The sequence below is a fragment of the Pieris napi genome, chromosome 15 (assembly GCF_905475465.1).
Source record: "Pieris napi chromosome 15, ilPieNapi1.2, whole genome shotgun sequence".
NCBI lineage: Eukaryota > Metazoa > Arthropoda > Insecta > Lepidoptera > Pieridae > Pieris > Pieris napi.
Window position 1 is genome coordinate 11,363,269 of NC_062248.1, and position 25,384 is coordinate 11,388,652.

The 25,384-nt window shown below is 33.2% G+C and overlaps 1 protein-coding gene across 2 annotated transcripts in view; it reads left to right on the forward strand.

The window, feature by feature from the left end:
* Positions 1 to 869: 869 nt before the first annotated feature.
* Positions 870 to 25,384, forward strand: part of LOC125056691 — a 205,961-nt gene continuing 181,446 nt past the window's right edge. For both annotated transcript variants that reach the window (XM_047659951.1, XM_047659952.1), the window contains exon 1: positions 870 to 1,501. The gene's annotated coding sequence lies outside the window, so the exon portion shown is untranslated. The remainder of the gene's footprint in view (positions 1,502 to 25,384) is intronic.

Genomic DNA, 25,384 nt, shown 5'->3' on the forward strand with positions numbered 1-25,384 from the left:
ATATACATCTAATCATATGTAACAACTAACACAATGTACACTTACGAACGTCAAAAATGAAATATACCTACATTAAATGCTTCTAATTTCAAATTTACTGCCAGTTCTCAAATTAAGGGCGTAGAATGGAAGAGAAGAACTGGCAATAAACTCTCCGCCACTCAATCAATCGCCAAGTTTTTTGTGAAGGATGCTCTTCGCCCGACCCAAAGAGAGGTTCCTCGACCTATACTGGTCGAGGAAACACTGACTGGCCAGCCCGAAGGGAAAAGTTCTGAAGGCCTAGATCGAGAAATGTATTAGCGGTCAGAATTCGATTCAGATTACATTACCTCGGTTCTGGGTAGACGCCATCGTACTCATTGTAGTCTCGAATTATAGGTATAAAAAGTAACAACCAAAAAAAAGTAACTACATAACATAAAAAAAAATACTATGGAAATAGGTATATAATAAATCAATGCCTATTTATTTATTACATTTTTAATTAATTTGACCTACTTACAAGTTAGTTATTCATTGTATAAATATAAAACCGCCAAATTGGCTTTGTAATTAACACGTATCTATCTAGAAATCTTAGATTCGATTCCTCTAGAATCAAAAATTGTTTCAGGTTCGTCGGCATACAAGGCTCAGTGTTCACCTATTTTCCTTTAAAAGTTATAAATAAAACAAGCACGGAAATGTTTCTTGTGTGAAGGGAATTCATGCTAACAACAAACCACAAAAGTACATTTGTGAAAGTATCTTAAATTACCTGAAGATGTTTTTATTTCAAGTATATACTGTTAAGTTAGCGTCAAGTACAACAGGTTCTATAGGGCTTCTCAACTGTTGTCTAACTTCACACCGTAGAAATGTTGAGTAGTTTTTGCTTGCGTGCTTAGCGCAAACATGGCGTCCGTGCTTAAAACCATAACAAAAAGGCGATTAACCTTATATTTACGCGTAACAACACGAACCGCACCATTATTTTAAACCTAAAATACAAACATAACTTGGGTCAACAGTTAAATGTAACTTTCGAGTCTCAAAACAAAAAGTTTTTTTTGACCCATGTTTATAGTTTCACTCGTGCCAAACCGACTAAGTGTAAAAGTGCTCCGGTTTTAACAAAACAACAAAGTGCGCGGTCTTTTTTATTTTGTTGGGTTTCATTCGTTTGTCGACGAATCAGTCGCGTTTTGGTTTTACGGTGGGGCTGTTGTGTCGCGTGTTTCGCTTGATAAACTTTTCTGTTCGAGAAAATGGATAAGTGAAATAAATCGATTCGTATTTCGAATAATAATAGTCATAGAAAGTGTTATGTTGTTTTGTGTAAGTTTTAAACACAGTTTTTAGTGCAATTCAGTGCGGTTTGGTGATTCATCTCAGTGAACAAGATTGTTTGTGTGTCACACATAGGTGTGTGTGTTGGAATTTAAGTTGAAACTGCACAGGAAATGTGTGAACGTTGATTTTTTGGAATCAAAAAGAGTCTGGTTGCAGCGGAAATAAGGTTAGTAGTTTGTTCTTAACTTGATTTATTTCGTCTTAACAACTAGAAGCAACGAGCAACCATCCTTTTATAAAGACCGCATAAAGGCATTCTTGATAATAGGTCTTATTTGTCTTGGTCCGTCAATTAATCTTATAGACTACATAACCTACACATACAGCTGCACAAATGATTGAATAGGGTTCGAATTCTAGAACGTAAAACAATTATCAATATTACCTATATCAAGTTATATTTGGTGATACTAGGGTCTTTTGTGTTATTTTCAACGCCGTATTTATCATTCCCTTTAAAAATACGTATTAATCGCGAAGGTGATAACGATTCACGATTGAAATACAATTGAAGACTTCGTAGTCTTATAGATAAAGTTAATGTCAAATGTCGATAATTTTTTTACCTTGGTAAGTACCTGTTTTACCGACCGGCTAGTTGGCGGGATTTGATCTGTTATTGTTGTTATGTAGTCATAGGCTGGATTAAATAAATACAAACTTGCCATGCTGTATCATTAATATTTCTAGGAAAAAAAAGTAATTTATTTATATTGGCGGAATGTCGGTGTGATAGCGGCTGCATTAAATTTTTAAAGTTACTTGTACTACATCAACTAGGTATTTCATAATCTGTATGCAGTTGAGATGTCAAATGAAACAATAACGAAACCTACTTCACAAAATATTCCACAGACAAAACAATATTTATTACGAAGCAACACACAGAGACAAAAGCAACTCGCAATGTTATCTTTTATTTTTGGTTAAATATTAAAAGCCATTCTTGCGGTAATAACACTCTATTGTTCTGAGATTCCTTTTTCTTTAGTGGGATTTTTAGGTTAGTAACTTGCTTTTGAGAAGGTTTATGAGAAATGGAAACCAGTTTTGGTACGAGTTCGTTCGTTTGATGCAGTGTACGTGAACTATTTCTTGCGTTTTAAAGTAGTCTATAATATTTGAGTGAGGATTTAGGGTAGGGTATGTTTAAACAGCCCAAATATGTTATTTACAACTTTATACTCACATACACTTTATACAGGTATTTTTTTCAAACTCAAACTCAAAATATCTTTATTCATGTAGGTAAACAAGCACACTTATGAATTGTCGGAAAGAAGTTAAATTAATTGTAAATTTACATTTACTACCAGTTCGCAAGTCAAGGGCGTAGAGCGGGTAAGAAGAACTGGCAAGAAACTTTCCGCCACTCTTTTTAATCGCCAAGTATTGTCATACAAATTGTTTGAACTGGAGCAAATCAATCCCAAGGATTAGGATCATTTAAGTATTCCTCAAATTTATAAAAAGCTTTAAATCCTTTTACATACTTGAGTGTCTAAAATTAAATGATTTTAGTCTTATAGCACTCAGAATTGTTTATGTTAGTCAAGGCAAGCCATTTCGTAAAGATATATGTAGTTCCTACACAAAGAAATTTGTATGAATCTGTCAATTTGGTTGCAATTTAATTAAAATTTGTTTGTAATACCGATCCGTAAAAGCGTGATTTTAATAAAAAGTTTCTTGTTTACATTTTGATAGCTTGTGAATAATGCGAACTCAATACATAATATTATCTGTAATGAATACGTCAGTTCGTCTCAATAAATCACTGACGGACACGAGACTAATTAGTTGTAGCAGAATATTATTTTGCTATTGTATTATTTTATTATAGAATTTAAACAAAAATAGCATTGTAACATTTGGCACTTAAAAAAATAATAGGATTGGGCCTACGTGCGAAATGATTTTTAATTTAATTTTTAAAATTAAAGACGTCATGATCCGCGTGGTTACGGGTTGTAATGTTTGCTTTTATAAGTATTAATTTAGAGTAATAGAGAAAATTTGCCCACGTGGCTTTAGAATGCGACACTCAACCCTGAGGTCGTAGTTTCGAACCCGGCTGTGCACCAATGGACTTTCTTTCTATGTGCGTAATTAACACTAGCTCGTACGGTGATGGAAAAGTTCTTGAGGAATCCGGTTTGCCTTACACCCAAAAAGGCAGGCTGTTTATCTATTTGCCTATTACGTAACATATACATAAATCTGAGACATATTACCTAATTGTAGCAAGAATGAATTTGTTTATTTAGAATAAATTTGCCTCCGTGAAAAAACACAATTTATTTCATAGCGTAGTACTTGAAGTTATTGCGATACCGGCTTGAAATTAAGTTAAAAGTGTCATTAAATAACACTTAATTGTATAGACAACACACATAGATAATAGTAAATTGAAACGGGTGCCTTATCGCTAATTAGCGATCTCTTCCGGAATCCCGTAAATTTATTATGAGATGAAACAAATAGCAATCGCAATTAACAACCCGAAATCGCTCTAGCTGTATAGATCTTATAAAGTATTCAGCGTACAAAGTTAATATAAAAAAAACCAGTGGCGCCTCACCCACAACATCTTAGATTTATGTACTGTTTATTTTTCTTAATTTGAATGATTAGTCTTCTCTGCCTGACACCGTCGATTTTTGGGTATAAGAGACTTCCTCACGATATCCCACGAGAAAGTGTTAACTACATCAAATATATAAAGTTCTCGTGTCGCGGTGTTTGTGGTTAAACTCCTCCGAAACGGCTCGACCGATTCTCATGAAATTTTGTGTGCATATTGGGTATGTCTGAGAATCGGACAACATCTATTTTTTATCATTTCATTAAGGGTAGTCCACCCCTTAATATTTTTTTTTGATACAGCATTAAAAAATACATACATCCTAACTTTCACCCCTCTACGATCAACCCCTATTTTTTATTATAAATGATATACATGGCAAAACGACGTTTGCCCGGTCAGCTAGTATTATATATATGGAATGAAATCTTTTGAGAGACGCACTTTCAAGTCACTATTAGCTAACACGGCTGTCGTCAATAGAAAAAAAACTATATACATTATTATTTCATGATTTACTTACGTCCCCACTATCCGATTTTAATGAAACACCTTTAATATAGCGTATTTTGTTATAACGACAATTATTTCATTAAATTAAAATTGATTTAATAAAATATGAAAAATGATATATTAGATCCGTTGGGAATCTAATTTGCCAGGCATTGATTATTCATAAATCATAATTTGTTTATTAAATACGGAATACCCGATTTCTGTGTGTTGAGGCGATAAGGTTGCTTTTTGACTGGTGAACTATTAAGTATAATTTTAGTGCAATGAAACGTCTGCTTCGCGTTGAATCTACTTTATTACTAAATATTAAAATTGCAAACATAATATGACTGAACATATCCGCCCACCAAAGGACCTTTAATGTCCTTTCAAAAGATTACATGCAAACCCTTAATATATACTTTAACAATTTGGCACTTAAGCTTCATTAATTGGGAGATAGCAAAGATTAGATACAGATCGTTTTACAATATTATTTCCATTTTTAACACTATAAACTCTAGTTACACCATCCAGAGTCCTCCGAAGTTTGGTGAGTATGCAGGAATGAAGTGCCACTGAGTGCCATCATTTGCTAAGCTGTCTATGATTTCTTGGTCAAATTGCAATTTTGCTTCTTCCCATGCTTTACACAACTCTTTGTTTGCTCCTACGAAGTTTTTTCCCTGATCACTCCAAAGATGTGCGCATTTGCCTCTTCTTAATGTAAATCGTCTGTATGCAGCTATGAATGAATTTGACGTCATGTCACCGTCTAGTTCTAAAAGAATTGCTTTAGTAGACATACAGACAAAAATTGCAGCGTAGGCTTTGTTTGTTTTGATACCTCTTCCTTTGTTCATCAAAATTTGAAATGGACCAGCGAAATCTACACCTGCATTGATAAATGGTCGAGAAGGTGTAGTACGAACGGAAGGTAAGTCACCCATTAATTGAGTTTTTACCTTTGCACTTTCCTTAGCGCAAATTAGACATCGATGGATATGCTTCTTTGTCATGTCTTTTGCACGCAATACCCAATATTTAGAGCGTAAATAACAAAGCATTAGCTGAATACCTCCATGTAATGTTGTTTTATGAGCGTCGGCGATAATAAGTGAGACAAGAGTGTTATTGTTTCCAATGATTATAGGATGTTTAGTATTTGTTTCTAAACTTGATTTTGCTAATCTTCCGCACACCCTGAGCACTCCATTATTATCTAAAAATGGATTAAGCGTCTTCAATTTACTGTTCTTTTTAATATTGTTCTTTTTCTTTAACGAATCTATTTCAGTTTCGAATTCTTCATTTTGCACTATCTTGATACATGTTAGTAATGCTTCTTCTATATCTTCTGTTGTGATTGTTATATTTTTATTATCCTTTTTAAACTTGATAAACTTTTTACAAAAAGCTATGGTTCTTAATAGTTCATTTAAGGTAGTAAATCTTTCAAATTTTTCGGAAAATCTTTTTTCTTCTTTAATGTTTGTCAATATGAGAGTTTTAATTCTTTCCTTTTTCTTTTCTAGATCTGTTGTAAATATGTTCTCGTCTGTTAAGATGATTTCTCCTTTTTGTAACCAAGTAGGTCCTTTCCACCAAAGGTTGCAGTGTTTCAAATCGGAGATGAACATACCTCTAGATGCAATATCTGCTGGATTTTCTTGTGATTGGACTTGATGCCATTGTTCTTTTTTATGATTTGCTAAAATTTCTACTACACGATTGGCCATAAATGGCTTCCATTTCGTGGGTTCGCCAGACAACCAAGCTATGACTATAGATGAATCTGTCCATGCGAAAACTCTTTCCATCGGTATTCTCATGGCCTGTGCTACTTGGTTCAATAATCGGGATAAAAGTAAAGCTCCAGAAAGTTCTAATTTTGGCATCGAAATTGTCTTGAGGGGAGCCACTCTAGTTCTGGCTGCAATTAATGATGTTCTATATGAACTGTCCGTTTTCTTGACTAGGCAATACACCACGGCGGCGTAAGCTAAAATAGAAGCATCACAATAACCATGAATTTGAATTGTATCCATGTTGGAGCAAGAAGTACTTAACCATCGATCGATAGAAATGTTATTCACATTCATAACATCTCGGCGAATCTTCAACCATTCTTCCTTCAGAAAAATGTTAAGATCCTCATCCCAATCAACCTTCTCAAGCCATAGTTTTTGAATTAATATTTTAGCTTGAACAATACTAGGTGCGATCCAACCTAAAGGGTCGAACAACTTTTGTATATCTGAGAGGATATTCCGCTTCGTGATAATGTTTTCTTCATCGACTTCAGGTAGGTTTAAGTTGTATTCAAATCGATCATTCCCTAAATTCCATTGAACCCCTAGTGCTTTAATTATTCCATCTAGTTTTAAATCGAAATGAGCTTTAGTAGTTCTTTCATCTGGTTTTAAACTTTGCATAAATTCAGTATTATTAGAGGACCATTTCTTCAACTCGAATCCTCCTCTACGTAACAATTCTTTTAAATCCTTGCTAATCTGAATTGCTTTTTGAACATCATCACTTCCAGACATGCAATCATCAACATAGAAATCTTCATTTAATATTCTAGCTGCTTCAGGAAACTTATCCCCTTCATCAATCGCTAGTTGCTTCAAAGTTTTTACTGCAAGATACGGTGCTGAGGCTGTCCCGAACGTTACAGTAAGAAGGCGATAGTCACGTATCTCATCGGATGGATTTTCTCTCCATACTATACGCTGATAATCAACATCATCTCTATGAATTTTTATCATTCTATACATCATTTGAATATCTGAGACGAAACAAATTGCATGAATACGCCATCTCATGATTAAATTTCTTAAATCTTCTTGCAAAACTGGACCTGACAGAAGCTCCTCGTTAAGTGAAATATTGTTGGAGCCTTTACAGGAAGCATCGAAAACAACTCGTGTCTTCGTAGTTTCTTTGTCCTGACGCACCACAGCGTGGTGAGGTAAGTAAACTGATTTTTTATGTAATTCTTTTTCAGGTACTTCTTCAATATGATTTAATGTTTTATATTCGTTTATTACTTTCAGATATTCGTCTTTTAGTTCTGGATTTCTACTAAATCTTCTTTCAAGCTGCATTAATCTCTTAATTGCTGTTTCTTTTGTATTTCCTTCAGATGACAATGGTGCTTCAGTTTTAAAGGGTAATCTAACTATATATCTTCCTTCGTTATTCCTAGCATGAGTTTCTTTATAAAATTCTTCACATCTCAATTCTTCTTTAGTTAAATTACGTTTTGTGTCTGTATCTATCTCCCAAATAGTTTTAATTAAATCATTAAAACTTGCATCAGTTGTGATATTCATTGCCATTATGGCTTTATGCTTTGGTTTCATGTTGATGTTTATTCCACCCATCACAATCCATCCCAGGCTGGTTTTTTGTGCGCATACTGTGCCTGATGGACCCTTGATTAATCCTTGTTTAAGAATTGCTGTATACTCTTGCACCCCTAATAGCAAATCCAATGCTCCGGAATCCATAAAATTTGGATCTGCTAGATTCAATTTCTCAAAATGACGCAGTTCCTGTTGCAAATATTCTGATGAAGGTATGTTAAACTTTAATGGCTGTGACATCACGTAGGCGTGTATTGGTAGCTCAAAGTTAGGTTCCCAGCGTGACAATAAATTAAAATTGACTTCTTGTTTGATGTTTACCTTCATATTATCCATACCCGTGACGACCAAATTTACAGGTTTGCGTTGCAATTTTAGTGCTTGAGTTGCCTTTTGAGTGATAAAGCATGACTGCGACCCCGAATCTATTAGCGCCCTAAGTACAGTTGTGTGCCCATAGTTTCCTTTTATAACCACAATTGCGGTTGCCAATAGATTGATATGTTCTGTAACATTATGTAAAGCTGTCATTGTACCAAGAGTCTTCTCCTCTTCCTGAGGTAATGTCATCGGTTGCTTGAGTTCTAAAGATGCCGATGCATTTGCTTTAGTTGACTGATGAAGAAGAGAATGATGACGAGCCTTGCATATTCGACATGAAAGAGGTAAATTACATCTAAATGCCGAATGCCCTGGAGCCAAGCAGTTGAAGCAGAGTTTGTTGTGTTGTGCATAGTGACTTCTTTCTGCAGGTGACATTTTTGAGAATGTTTTACAACGACATAAGCTATGATTTTCCTTACACATAATACATGTCTTCTCTATAGACATGTGGAAAACACGTTCTCTTAACGGCTTGAGAGTTGGTTTAAAAGGTGGATTTAACAATTCTAACGTTCTAAATTTTCCTTCTAAAAACTTCTGTAATTCAAACCAGGTAGATAATTCTTCTTGACTTATATCATACGAAAATTGTTCCCATTCTTTGTGAGTATCTGGATCCAACCTTTGAACTACTAAAAATACAATTATAGGGTCCCATGACTCTGTGGGTACCTTAAGATTTTGTAAGCTGTTTAAAACTTCATTTGTTGTATCTAATATTCCTTTTAATTGTAAAGCCGATTGTGACATAATTTTCTTTTGTGAAAATAATCGTTTAAATAATGAATTAATTATCATACGTTTATTCCCATATCTAAGTTTTAAAGTCTCCCAAGCAGATAAGTAATTCGACTCGGTGATTTGGATGTGTTTTAATAAGGATGCTGCTTCACCTGTGATGCTGCATTTCAAATAATGTAGTCGCTGAACATTAGACAGTGCCGTGTTATCATGTACCAGTGCAACAAAAATATCTTTGTAAGAAGGCCATTCTTCATAATTACCCGAAAAAGTAGGTAATTCAATGCGCGGGAGTCGAACCTGTGATTGTACGTTGTGTTCGACTGCAGTGGAGCCGTTCCCTTGATTACAGGATTGTTGTCCTCTTTGAATTTCAAGACCTTCTAACATATCCCTGATGTCAGACACCATACATAAATATAAATCCTCGATCAAATAATAATCCTCATTGACAAAATATGGTAAAATTGACTTTTGTTCACGTGGCGTAATTTTTATTAAATCTAAATGTGCACTTTTATAAGTCTTCCAGTAACTTTCTATACATTCCATCCGTGTTTGTAGATAACCTTTCGTAAGTCTAGCCTTTGCACATTTTTTAATATTTATTTGAGTCTTTTTTAATAGTTCATTATTATTTTCAAGTACACTTAATAATTGTTCCACATTTGCCATTATTTGATCACTTTAAAGTCACTTGCACGTTCTATTTCAATATTATTCAAAAGTTATAAGTCTAAAAATTGCACAAAATAGTTGCTAAACGAGTTCCTTATCGCAATGGAATGCGTATTCTATTGTTCCTTCGATGCAGCTCAGTAGACACAATATCCGGCGAGATTGCGACCATATGGAGCGGCGGTAAGGTTGCTTTTTGACTGGTGAACTATTAAGTATAATTTTAGTGCAATGAAACGTCTGCTTCGCGTTGAATCTACTTTATTACTAAATATTAAAATTGCAAACATAATATGACTGAACACTGTGGTTTGTCATTTGGTAGGGCGGTATGGTTTTATATTTAACTACAGTTAAATATTCATGAGATACTAAACCATTTATTAAGGACAAGTTAAAAAGATTTTAACTGACGTATGTTTTTTTTAACTAATCGGATCGAATTAAAGATTCAAAGTCAAAGTCAAATCATTTATTCAAATAGGTATTTAAAAGGCACTTTTGAAAGTCAAAATTACAAGTTATAATATTAAAAAAGTGCTTTGGTTGCCCCTTCCAAAAGAAGAAGAATGGGCAAGAAACTCCATACTTATTCTTTTAAAATCTGAGGCGAGACGTATTTTTTTATGTAATTTTTTCCAAAGGTAATGGAAGCACTACTTTTTTGACATGTATAGTTGCTTCGTCATACATTATTGACCTGCCCTTACATATAATTTAACCCCACAAGCATGTCTGATACAGTCAGTCAAGGCTATTATCTATATAGAGACCTTTTTAAAGGTTCTATTCCCAAACTCATACATTAAAATGTATTCATAGATTAATATTCTACAGACAGACACGTTAAAAACTGCAAATATGTAAATGTGGCGACATCTGTGGTCTCGTGCATGTATGCAGATTTCATTTGTTTTTGTTTAGTTTTTCAGTATATCGCTCATGCATATAAAACACGACGAAACATAATAACGGATATTTTGTTTGGTAAAGGTGATAATGTGGTAGATATGTATGATTATTTGTTTTTTTTTAATATTGCTTAATATATTATCTGTGGTCATAGATCACACAATGATAAGTACATTCATTCATATATCGAGTCATATCATATTTTAATAGTGCCTTCAAGATTTCTTAATAATTTAATTGCTTGTCCTGTAAAGATATGAACACAAATCTATATATATATAAAAATGAAACCCGTTTTTCGTTGTCACGACATAACATGAAAACGGCTTGACCGATTTGTCTGATTTTTTTTTATAATATCCCTTGAAGTACGAGGATGGTTCTTACGAGAGAAAAATTAAAAAAAAATTGAGTGAAAAAGTCTAAAAACAACACTTTTCTATATTCCCATACAAAATATTCGTAATAATACTTATAAGTCAATTTGAACTTTAATACCATATCATAAAGTTCAAATGTTAGTAGAGGGGTTCCAGGAAGGTAAATTTTTATTTTTTGACATAATGTATTTGTTGTCTTATCAACTTTCTTTTTTTTATCTCACTAGCTAGACCGGTGTCCCGAATACCAGAATAAGTATTTAAAAAAATAAAGAATCGACTGTTAGGCGGTACGATGTTCGCCAGGCCAGCTAGTTATATATAAAATAAATGCTAAATATTTAAAAGAAGAGCTCTAATGACGTCATTGGTCTCAAAAGTCCCATCAAAGGCTCTTTCAATCTTCATTCGTGGTTCACCTTATCAAGTGACCTAGAAGACCTGAGACCTACTCTAAAGGTTATCTCGATCGAGTGACATCGTACTGGCAAAAACTTTTCCTGTTAAGCGTAACGTCTCTTCAGGGAGTCACTTGAGTTTCGAAAGTTTTTTAGTTATCTATGTGAGGCTGAGGTGTCCCTCGGCTGATTGAGGTTGGTTAAGGTGATTTTGCCAACTGTATTAAACACCGTGTCTTTTCCTCAATTTATTTATTTTGTATGTAATTTAAATTATGAGCAGTGTTCAGCTAAAGTCATAGGTTCGATCCCCGGCTGTGCACCAATGGAATTTCTTTGTCGCTCGAACGGTGAAGGAAAACATCGTGAGGAAACCGGCTTGCCTTAGATCCTAAAAGTCGATGGCGTGTGTCAGGCTCAGGCTGTTTACCTACTTGCCTTTTAGATTGATTTATCTTAAAACAAATTTAGAAATCTGAGGCCCAGACCTTAAAAAGATTGTAAGTGCCACGGAGTTAAATACTTCTTTTGGCGCGTTAGGGAAAAATGATGACAGTAAATTTTTACAATGCGCGCGCATACCGTCACAAAAAACCGACACCCTGATATTAACATTTTAAAATAAAAAAATGTAAATTTCTTTAATTACTTATAAAGAAATATATTTTTTGTGATTTTTAAATAAACTTTATTGAACTAGATAATGCGTTATAACTTATAATAAAACTTTCAATGTATTAAATCCTTTTTTTTATTGTTAGTGTCTTTCTTTCTACAAACGTAGAATAAGGCGAAAGATAAAAAAATTAAAAAGATTTTTATCTTGTTACGCCAAAGAAGTATAACTTCTAACGCGTGTACATAAGTACACACACGTTTTTTTTAAATGAAATTACATACAATTGTATTGTTACATAGCGTACGTATAGTCGTTTTCGATTGAAGATATGTCAAATGCGATATAGAATTTACTATTACTAGCTGTTTCAGGAATTTTCCACTCGGCAGCCTTTTCGCAGTTCAACTTAGCACATTTAGCGGTAACTACCTACTTGGTTTGTTAATGTAGTATAATTTAGGCACCGCAAGCATACCGCAAGAATTCAACGTATCTTGCGATTAAAAATATACATTTCTGCTAATGTATGCAAGCCAAGGAAACCTTAGGTCCTTCCAACATAAGTAACGACTCTGTGGGTCGGTTAAATCATTACCGCAGCCTATGGACATATGCAATAGATACGTTGCTGGCCTTTAAGGGAGAGGTATGCTCTCCGTATCAAGAAATATGACACGGGAGTTGTGTAACCTTACATTAGTTAAGTTACATGTATGTATATTTAAGTTAATAATTAGAAGCGTTAACAACATTTAACAATCAATGCACACTTGAAGCCAATATGAGCCCTTTAGTTTTTACCACACTCAAAATTTAACATTCTCGTTCCGCTAATGTCCATTTAACATTTACGAACTTAGAGCGTATCAATTTTTAAAAGGCCGGCCACGTACTTTCGAGGCTTTTTTCAATATGTTCATGGGCTGTGGTATAGCTTAACATCAGATGAGCCTCCTGCCTGTTTGCCCCCTATTACATAATACAAAACTACATAAAGTTATTGTATTCTAAAAGATTGTATGCCCTTTGGCTTTCAGTAATACGACACATATTCAATATCTGTGTCTGTAAAAATCTTAAAAGTTTAATATAAATTATAAACAAATGGAATAATTAATAAAACAAATAAAAACAAAAAGCCCTTCAAACATTTACTTATGTCTGTGAAAGAGCGTCTAAGAAATGATTACCATTCAATAGTCACATAATGCCTGTTGTAACATCTCATATCATCATCAGCATATTTTTATTTTATATAGCTTATTTTCAAATAATTTCATAACACGTTGTACATAACTAACTTACTCAAAATTTTCTCGCTAAGTGAATGTAATTCTTTGAGATATAAAGTATCTTTGAACCGAATTTCAATAGAGCAGAATTTAAATGTACGCGCGATATAATGAAAATTTCAATAGTGAAATCGTGTTGAACTTTCTTGATAGGTACACAACACATGTAATATAATTGTATAAATATTTCATGAGGGATACTTGGCTGCGTTCCACACAAGAAATAAGAATGTCTGTTAGATGAAGGCGTTTTACTTAATTTATTTTATTGTGTCGGCCTTGTAGCTCTTAATATGAAGAGTATTTTGCTTTTGCGTTTTTAAAAAACGAAACGTTTTCCTTAATCCGTAACCGGACGTAAAATTATTTAACCGCAAGGGAAAATATATATAAATACAAATAAGTTCTCAACATAATTTTCCAAGAAAATAAATACAAACATGATTTTAATGAAAAATTAAATAAATCAGTGGCGCCTAAGTCTGGGCCTCAGATTTCTGAATCTGTTTCATGGCAAGTAGGTGATCAGCCTCTTGTGCCTGACGCACGCCGTCGACTCGTTGGGTTTAAGGCAAGTTTTCTCACGATGTTTTCGTTCACCGTTCGTGCGAATGTTAAATGCGCACATAGAAAGTCCATTGGTGCACAGCCGGGGATCGAACCTACGACCTCAGGGATGAGAGTCTCACGCTGAAGCCACTAGGCCAACACTGCTCACTCATAGTAAGACTCCGTACACAAGTTAAGCCGTGTACAGACCGACAATAAAAAATCCTAATTGTACATCTAAACCAGTGTTTCAAAACCTTTTTGGTGCCCCACCTTAGCCCTTCTAAAATTCCTATAATTAAATAATTTTTTATTTAACATTAAGTAAATTTTTCTCTTCAAAAACTTAAGTTTAGTACATTTTCAAAACATAATGAAAAACTGAAATTCAAATTAGGCACAAATAATTTTAATAAATTTTCCTAAACAATCATATTAAGCCCGTGGGGCGTTGTGATACACCGAACTGAACCTTTATCGAATATTTTTCAGTCCAGCTGTTTAGGAGTTTTATTATAAACACAGAATATTATATAATATATATATATGTACAGTAAAGATTATACTTAAATAAAACATTACGCGCTGCTGCTGTTTTGCCTTTTATGTACACTAAATATCTCTTAATTTTTATATATATATATATATATTACTAGCTGTCCCCGCGAACTTCACTTCTTAATGTGATTGTACTTAGCCTACCTTATTAGTACATACCAACATGGAACATTGTGCTATGCTATCCCAGAGACTGTTTGGTTTTCTGGAATGAAAACTTTTTAGGTTCTTCTGTAAATTTTTTCTATATATATATAAACCTCAGAGTTCAATTAACAATCATAAAAAAATAAAATTTTTCGCGTGGAACACCCTTAACAATTAGGGGTTTGAACTATAAATAGTAGCCGATTCTCAGACTTACTGAACATTCATAAAACATTTCATAAGAATCGGTCGAGCCGTTTGGAGGAGTATGGGAACGAACATTGTGACACGAGAATTTTATAATAAAAATCACAAATTATCCTAATATGAATTTGGAATTATCTTCTTTAAAATCTCAACTTTCAATGATATCAAATACAGGCAAATACATATAGTATAGCCAAAGAGATTTTATTACAAGTTCATACATAGTATAATGCGAAAAGACTTTTTCCCTAACCTAATATATTAGTTATCGTTTTTAAGATTTCTTTTCTAAAAATATTGATTTACCTAATATAATGAGAATTGGTAACACGGCTGTTTTAAAAGTTAAATATAAGTACACTGGGATGAATAAATCTTAACGCACATAACTTGATAAACTTGAAACTAGAACAATTCTAATTACTTAGGTAAATCTTGGGCCAGTATGGGCAAAGTCTTAAGTTTTGAATCAGAAATTCAGCCGCTAGTTTGTCTTGGGACTTAAATACTTTGTAACGGAAAGTGTAACAATTTGTAAAAGCTATTATGGGAGAATTGCCTAAAAATTTAATTTCTTTAACAGAAATTTATTACATTACTAGCTGATCCGGCAAACGTCGTTTTGCCATGTATATCATTTTTAATAAAAAATAGGGGTTGATCGTAGAGGGGTGAAATTAGGGGTTGTATGTATTTTTTAATGTTGTATCATAAAAAAATAAAGAATACATTTTTTATCTAAAATTAAAAAAAATGTAGGGGTTAACATTTAGGGGGATGAAAAATAGACGTTGTCCGATTTTCAGACATAGCCAATATGCACACATAATTTCAAGAGAATCGGTCGAGCCGTTTCGGAGGAGTTTAACCACAAACACCGCGACACGAGAATTTTTTACGTATATTAGATTTACGTAACACGACGTTTCGTTATTTTCAGCATTCGTGGTCATCGGGAGTTAAGGCAAATCAAAGTCAAACATAATGTGTTTTCTTATATTTGTTCCGGCAGAAAATTGTATTTTTTTTTACTTATTATTATACAGTATACTCGTGGAACGTGGAAAATACCTCCTGTTTTGCATTTTATAAATAAAGCGACATAAGGAAAAACAATTGAAATGGGAAAATGAAATGAATCGAAAAAATAGCTGTAAAAATTGAATTTGGAATTTCTTACCAAAGAGGAGATATTTGAGGTCAAAGTGGCCAATACGATAAAACTTCAATTTCATATGTCATCTAATATTACATTACTAACAAAACAGTATCAGTCTCGAACGCACGGCTGTTTTCGATAGGTACATAAGATCATAGCCATTTAATGTGCTTAAAATTGTGTAAAGAAAAAGTAATTTTAGATATTATTGCTCTTTAAGTTCACATGCAATACAAAAATAAATCAGTGGCTACAACCTCTTTAGGTCTGGGCCTCAGATTTCTGAATCTGTTTCATGATCATTTGTGAATCTAATAGGCAAGTAGGTGATCAGTCTGTGCCTGTGCCGTCGACTTTTAATTTCCTAGTGATTTCTTCCTTCATTTAAATTTCTTAAGTAAAGGTTGGAAGGTTTAAAAAAAAACATATTAAAGCGAAACGAAGTTCGCGGGTCAGCTGGTATCAAAAAGTTTTCTATCAATTTAATTTTCTATTAATTTGCGTTTATATCTATTATAGATAACATAAGTATTTATTAGCTTGTTCATATAAGGTGCTCTTAGAAGGAAATTGATAAGGCTATAATGTGAGGCCGTGTTCAATTTCCACTCAAATGAGCTTCGCTAATTGCACGCGATCGTTGACACAGTTCACAAGAACTCAAGTGGCAGGGAGTCTTGAGCTCTCATCTTGAGATCTCTTTTCGGTATTGTCTTCCTTAATGAGGTGGTAAATTTTACATGGTCAAGTGTGGGATTCCGTGTAGGTTTAGATTATCGAGTTTGTGGGAAGTAATTTATGAAAGTTGAATTACATTAAAGTGATTAGTTAAATTGATAAGGACCTGCAGCTGAGACTATTTACCGGAACTAGTTGCCGATTTGTTTATTTATTTATTTATATATGCTTTATTACCTTATTCACAAACATACGCATAACAAAAATACAAAAAAAACATGTTACAAAAGTTATAAGGCAACGGGCGGCCTTATCGCTAACAAGCGATTTCTTCCAGGCAACCCCAATGTGGAACAATGAAAAAGAAACACCTACAGAGGGTAGAGTACAAGAATTGCAAAAACTATTAACAAATTAATCAAATTAAAGATTTAATCATTTACAAACCAACTTTGTCTTTGGCAATGTAAGTGTCCATGATATGCGGTATCACTTTATATCAGATAAGCCTCCTGCCCGATTGCTTCCGTTGTTAATTTAAAAAAAATGGATATCTAAAGGAATAAGTGATAGCGACAGATGCTACCCAATATAGTCTACAAAACGGTTATTACTCAGAGGCATAACTGTGAGTACTTAAAATCGTACCTGAACTTCAGAATTACAGGCGCAGAAAGACATTATTATTTATAAACAAATAAATATTATTATACTTATGATATAGCTAAACGAATAATATTTTAATATATAAATTATATAAACAGTCAACTCGATAGACGCTATATATATATACTGGGACATTTAAAATATATAATAACTTTGTTTATCATATAAACATTTTTACTTGAGTAAATATATCTATAGCGCACAACGTTTTTCCGTTATTTCCAACAGAACTTACCTGAATAGAAATTCTTTCAAACTACGTGCCACAATGATACTTCCCAAAAACTTATTCAATCAGGCCGCGAACCCAAAACTGTAATCATAGCTTTACGGTTATATTTAGTTTTGTTAAAGTAAAAAGTTATGTTAAGATTACCGTAGACTTCGAAGCGCACCAATAGATTGATCTTTGCATACATCCTACGGACACACCATATACCAACAACGAAATATATATATATATATATTGGAGAAACTGATCGTGGTTGCCTAACCAGATGGACCGACTAAAGACTCATCGTCTTCAAAACTGTACAGAAGAAGAGAGGTATACTGTATAAGAGAGGTGCTGGACAGAATCCGATGGAAACAGATTGCTCCAGATGTTTCCTTGGTAACCACGACGCTCAGACATGACCTACCGTCTGAAGAAGGAGAGAGAGTTAAAGAAAACAATTAAGAGGACAAGGTCATGAATTAATAATTTGTTGAATTATTATTTATTTATTTCCTTATTTAATATAAATTAAACCAAAACCATAATATAAAAAAAACAAGAAAACACAAAAACCTAAATTATTTTATAACTGAAAATAATGCAATTCTTGTAAAATCAGTGTGCGACTAAATAATATCCGTCTCACATGCAATAATATTCAGGGTTTTATTTCCCATGTGTACAGACACATTCCGTACACTTACTGTATATTATTTTAAAAATATATATTTAGTAAAAAAACCCGTGACATTCAATTATGTGTTAATTATTTAGCTTTGTTTATTTAATCTCTTGTTAGAAATGAAGTTTGAAAAGCCCCAAGCGCTTTGTAGTTTGTCAAAGGTTTAGTTCCAAGAAAACTGCAACTCATTGTTGTAACTAGAAGTTCCGAGCGGCTTATTTAGTTAATTAAAAGTAATTAGCGATGTGCTCCATATGTGTGGAACAGAGCCAAGGATTCGAAAAGCCTTTTAAATTTCAAACGCGAGCCAAACATTTAATTGACTTAATAAGAGTAACATAATTGTCCAGTCGTCTAAAAATTGCACTAACATCACGCGCGTTTCACTCCTCGTTGGCATCAGCAGTTGCTGCACGATTTGGATCGTCGTTTCTTGTAGAAATAACAAAAGAGTGGAACTCTTTCCATCATCCCTAGACAGTTTAATATGATTTCATTCATCGGCGGTTAAATAGGCATCTCCTGGACAGCCTCCAAAAGGCCGCACCTCACTTAACGTCAGGTGGGAATGGGATTGTGGCAAATCGTCCGTCCAGTTCTATTAAAAAAAAAAAAAATTATTGATTAGTTTGTAAAATATACATTTTTACTAAACATATTTCATATTTACAATCAAGTGTATATATATATATATATAAATATATATATATACAGTATAATACCATTTTCTTAACCTACAAATAATAAAAAATATTAAAAAAAAAAATCAAAACAAATTTAAGTTTGGTCCCTGTGGCAGTGTACCTTTAACGCTGGCAGCATTTCCTCGCAGTATTGCGATACTTATTCGTTGAGCCAGGAAAGTACCAGCTCTGGGGTCACCGGTACTACTTGGCGCCAACTTAAATCTTTAAGCGCCTGTGCACTTGAAACCCACGGCCCAAGGGTGTCTATTCCAAAGGGAACAAAATATAATTAATTAATTAATTCACTAATTTAAATACATATATTTAAATTTTTATTTATTGATTACAAGAATAAAAACATTTAAAAACAATGTTGAATGTTTAGTATTAGAATTTACAGTTATGTATTTTAAATTAAACAATTCCGACGTTTCGCGAGATTTACAGCAATGGTCGCAGAAGCTCAACTCAATTATGATCATGAAATTCATTTGATAATGATTATTTTATTTAAATGTGTCACTCATAAATAAATTCAAATTCAAAATAATTTAATCATTTAGTACACTTAAGAATGTCAATAAAGAAATACTAAATGCTTCTAATTTAACATTTACTGCCCATTCTCAAATCAAGGGCGTAGAACGGACGAGAACTGGCAATAAACTCTTCGCCACTCTTTTTAGCGTTAAAAACAGCATTTGTAATAAAATTATTAAAAATTTCACTTATTAATAGCTCATTATATATTGGCACTAAGTCTATCTACAGGGATATTGTGTACACTATAACATGCTTTAAGTGTTTGCGTATGTTACTTTGACCTATATTACAGCTCACGTTGCTTTAATAAATTGCTGTGTCAGCTAACTAAATGTTGCCATCCTATACCTAGGGCGTTCAACTGGTGAATTATATTTTCTCTTATTAATAAATTAAATTATTATGTAAAAATTATTAAGAATGTATATATATAAATCTTTGGTCGGCCTCTATCAGCGTATACCATTCATCTTTGTATTGCTTGCTTGATACAGCTTTGATATCGGACCAGCGTGTTTTGGTCTGCTTATTCGCCGTTTATCGCTTGGGACACTTCGTTACTTTATACGTTCTTATGTCAGGATATCGTATTAAATATCTGTTTGATTATTTCTCCTTTAATAGGCTTTTAAATTATATAAGCCTAGTTTTGATTGATGAGCTATAGGTCCACGATTGGCATGATGCAATAAAACATATTATTATTGTCTTTAATTCGTGCCATCCATTACAGATTACTTTTATTTATAATTAAACCTTTACTGTTTACATACAGATAAATATTTATTATTTACACGGACTCTTTAGACTGCATATGACTTTTTCGTCCCAACAAATTCGATAATGAAATTTTTTAATCATTATTAAAATTCCTATATTGAGTACAGTATATTGCTAACATTTGATAAACCTATGGTATATATATATGGTAAAGAAATAATTATATTTCTTAAATTAGATTGTTAATTATTATCTATTGTGTTAATAAGACGTTTCATTTAATTGGTAATATTGTTAGTATGTGGAAAGAGACGAGTGTTGGCTTGTCATTTGAATTTTTACTAGAAGATTTTTTGTTGGAACATTTTGGAATTATATTAAAGTAATTGTTTTTAAGATCTTTTTTTTTAAATAAAAATTTTAAATGTTGTTTTTAGCAACACATTGATGTTTCTTTCATCATATTATATTGTATATATATATATTATATATATATTATATATATATAATATATATGTATATATAATTATAACACAAACAGTGATGTGATGGTTTCGTAAGTAAATTATTATAGCTGTTGCCAAGCCTCAACAGAAAACCTATTTAGATTAGCGACCACAAATGTAAGCAATACCAAATCCATATTGAGTGATTGTTTTATTTGTTCACTCATTAACGACAGCTGATTGTCACTTCTAATTGGCTTAAGGGTTCAAGTGAACACTCCACGAGTGTGACAAATCTTGAGTCAATAGGTCAAAGTTTATTTATTTTTTTATACAATTATTGCCAGTTCACAAAGCGTAGAACGGACAAGAATAATTGAATGAAAGTCGCCACTTTTTAATCGCCGGCTATTATGTTTTACAATATTCTTCCCCTATTAAGATTTTTTTTGGTTTAAAGTTTAATGGCATAGGAGAATGTCGTTTGTTGTTACTTCTTTTTCTAAGTCAGGTACGAGTAATAATATACAAGAACAGCCGACCCGGCAGATGTTGTCTTGTTTACATTTTTACAACCAACTGTTTTAATAGGCTGTTTCAATTTGAACCGTTTGTTAATTACAAAAAAGTATAATTTTAAAACTAAACCATTTTCGATTCAATAACAAAAAATTCTCGAATAACACTTTTTAATTCTCCATTTATTAAGTGAGTTTAATTTTAAAAGTTAGAAGTTGAGTTTAATTACACACACACAAAAGTTAACACACAAGATTAATATAAATAAATATTACCAAGTCTATTAATCGGCTTAGAACTGTTTAAGCAGATTGTAATTGTAATTTAAAAAAAGAAAACCAGCCCCGTAACTTTCTTTAAACTTCGCTGTTCTCTTCACGTGTTTCCGAATTATCTTCATTATTTTTTAATTTACTGTATTAAATCCGTGTATAGGAAAGAGATTTAGAAAATGTTAAAATATTATTTATTAAGGTTATAAACTTGTTAATAACGTATATCTGCTAAATACTTGTTAAAAACCGAAAATTATACAGAAACATATCATTTTTTATGCTGTGTTGTGAATATTCATGTATAAATAATAAAAATCCTAGGTTAGCATAAAGAATTTAGGGCAGTCTTGGAGGAACCCTGAATTTTATAGTTTAATTAAAAATAATGATTTGCTATAAAGTTTTCTGCATAAAATCAAAATTTTAAAACCTCAAACTTTTATTTCCATTATTCGCACCGTCTTCTGAGACTGAAATAAATTGAAATTAATGACGTCACCGCTTCATTAAAATTTTGAAATTGAATTCCTTTATAGTAGCGTTAGTAACTAGCTCAGAAACGTCATTTACAGACTCAAACTGAGCTTATTTTAGTTGTAATATTTTCAATTTTCTCCTAATAATGTCATTAAAATTATTAGGTATATTAGTCCATTTTATTCAAAATTCCACAGGGCATGTGGTAGCGATATTTCAGTGTTTGTTCGTTCTTTAGTTTATAGGCTGATACAAGTCGTAAATTTTTTTGGTTAAATTTTTTATCTCACGATAATTGCCTTCATCATACAAGTGTTACTTGCGCACACCTAAAAATCCAATAGTACCTACTAAGTTGGAACGTACCGCCTAAAGGTTGTGTGTTGATTTTGTACTCGTCCAATATTATTAGGTTTATTTAATTAATGTTATGGTGGCTGTACACACTCGGCGAGAGCTTCTCGCCGAGAGTCTCGACCGAGAGGACCGAGAGAAGAGCGCAGCCTGTACACACTCGTTACGTTAATTGTATTTAAAACACCGTTGATAATGGACGTAGCAACCGCTGCTGCTGTTTGTCTTTGTGCAATGAGTTATTATAATTTTCTTCACGTTAACCATTAAAAAAAATACGAAGCCATGGCGAAGAAGAAGATGGTCACTATACACCGCAACAGAAATTGGTAATTAGGATCATAAAGTTTTAATATTATCCAAAATTTAATGATTGAACGAGTGTGTACAGGTCGCTCTCGTTTTACTCGCGAGACCCTTTGACTCGTGCGCAAAAAACCGACAGGCGAGACCAACTGCGAGGAAGCGAGGCGAGACGAGAGCTCTACTGTACACTCTCGCACTCGGCCTGTCTCGGGGTGTCTCGACGAGTGTGTACAGCCACCATTACATATAGGACGGAACGGCGGCAACGACGCATTTTGTATTATTAAATTGGTGTCTAATGTTTAAACTCAAACTCAAAATAACTTTATTCATATAGGTAAACAAAAACACTTATGAACGTCAGAAAGAAAGTTAAATTAATTGTAAATTTAGATTTACTACCAGATCGCAAGTCAAGGGCGTAGAGCGGGCACGAAGAACTGGCAAGAAACTTTCCGCCACTCTTTAACTATGATTTGTAGGTTATATCAGGTTATATTCTATACACAACGTTAAAAAATAATGCCTTATTTCTAAAGTCCGTAGTTAGATCCTCATGGAACAATGAAAATGAAATAAAAATATTTTCGATTTTCGTTTGGACAGTATTAGATAATTCAATTTAATTATTCCGATTTTGGACACTTTTTCTGTCTCTTGGGGAAGCCGCTCCGAAGTGACATTTGGCGTATTTTTCCGAATATATTGGACATTTTCTAGGAATATTTGTCCCGCATTCTTTATGGGGAATATAAGTATAGAATTATATTCCTCATATAGAATGCGGGAGCCAACCCAGAGATCTTTGAGCGTGGCACTGCGGCAGGCATCCGAGGTACTTTAGTGGGCTAACCCGGATCTTGAGAAGCAGATGTTTTACTTGGAGTGGAATGAATCCTACATACCTACTCCTTGTGGAGCGGGATGGATGTGGTGATGGATGCGTAAAAGCCAATTCCACCTCAGATTAAAAAAAATATAATACGATAAGTTGTGTCCTGCGCTTATCCAAAAAAGTTATTCGTTTTATAATGTAATAATAATAATGAACTTAAAAATAATCAGAACTTTACTTAAATAGTTGCTAAGATAAATGCGTTCACTGAAACAAATTATTCTTTTTTTTATTATATTACATATAGATAATTAAATTATTGGAAATAGTAAAACTCCGGACCTAAAATCGGGTTTGAAAAGTAATGAAGATAAAAAATACACCTTACATAGCCGTGTATCGGTGTAATAAAATCTTGTGCGTTTAATATCTAGCCAATTTATCATTTTTATGTATCGATACATGCATTTTGCAACCACTCCCCTACGTAAGGCAAACAGTTCTTATCAGTGCAGACTATGACTGTTTCATAGGACTTTCAACTCTATATTCCTTTTGATTAAGTGTACAATTGCTTGTTTTGGCTTATCAATTACTTCAGGTGAAATTATCAGTGATCGACAGTGTCGCAATGAGTATAAAGTTAAGCAATGGCGTGGCTATTTATGGGTATAAGGAAATAAAATTCAAATAAATAGTGTTTACGCCGGACTTAAGGTTCCGTGAACACTTTGACAGATTTGTCTGAAAAAGCTTGGTTTATACTATGATTGTCTCAGTACAAATTTGTTTTTGTACACATACAAAGTCGCGAATTTTACTATTAACTACTAAGAAATCATTAGGAGCAGAATTAAGGTACATAACGTAATGTTGGAGCGGGTACGAAAGAATATTTTGAAGCACATCTGACTTACAATGTATAGTGTGTACGCATTCTACCCATTCATGTGTTCTAGGTTCTGTGGGTTAGAACAACCTCAAAGCACATAGTGAATTCGCGCTTGTGATTTACTTAATAAAATTGTTGGCAAGCAGAGGATTTCGGCAGTAAGCCTAATGGGCAAGTCAGGAGGCCACATCGGCCGGCTTTTCTATCCTTAGTATCTTTGATAAGGAACTATGTGGTCGCCAAACTCCAAAAAAGTACATTGTTTCTTTTCATTTTTCGTCATCGTTTCTTGAAGTAGGGCGAATGGAAAAAATATATGGTGGAGTTGAGTAGTTTATGTATCCATTTTGGAAGATCGATACACGATTTAAATAAGATCGCTTGATAGAAAAAAAATCCAATCATAGGCAATTTTTGATACTTCGAATTCATTTTATGACGAAAATGTATTATAGAACAGATAATATTACATTAATTTAATGTAACATAACTAATTGTTATTACGGGCCGGCGCGCCTCAGTGCTCCAGGGGGTCTAGCCAAGATGGCTTAACGGTAGTGTATGTAGAAAGTCGAAAACTAAATTTGTATGAAAATGACAGCTCGTGTCGACAGTCGGTAGCCTAGGCCCTAAAGGCGTGAGTCGGGATACAATAAGCGACGCCATGACAGTGCTACGAAAAGACACACATTAACGCTTACGCTATTCGGTAGCCAACGGCCAATTAATGTTTCGGCAGTGTAGAAAAAACGGCGTTTCTCCGCCATGTTTTAGCGTGATCTCAAAAGCTGCTGTTTGCAATAATTCAGTACAACTATTGCCATCTTTAATGGCTACTGTTTTAAAAACATGTCATATTTTGGACGTTTTAACGAAATGGTTTTTATTTGTTATCTGTCTTTTTTTAACGTTCTCGTGTAATTATAATAATTTAAACTAGAGTTAATATTTTAAAGTTAAGAGTTTTAGTTTTTCTATGAATCAATGCGAGGATAACATAATAGAGACAGATAAATATGAAAATATCAAGAAAATCAGCAAATTAGTAGAGGTAAATCCTAGTTATATTGGATATCTTTTATTGATATTTATATTGCATGTAAGTTCATGAAATTGTTCTTTAATTTGAAAAATAGGTACATATACCATTTAATATTGCATATATTATGTAATCACAAAGTAAAATGATTGTACATTTTATTTGTATATTTCAGATGAGAAAGCAGTCCCTAATGAACATAATTAGAAGTCCTAAATATATTTTATTGTAATTATAATA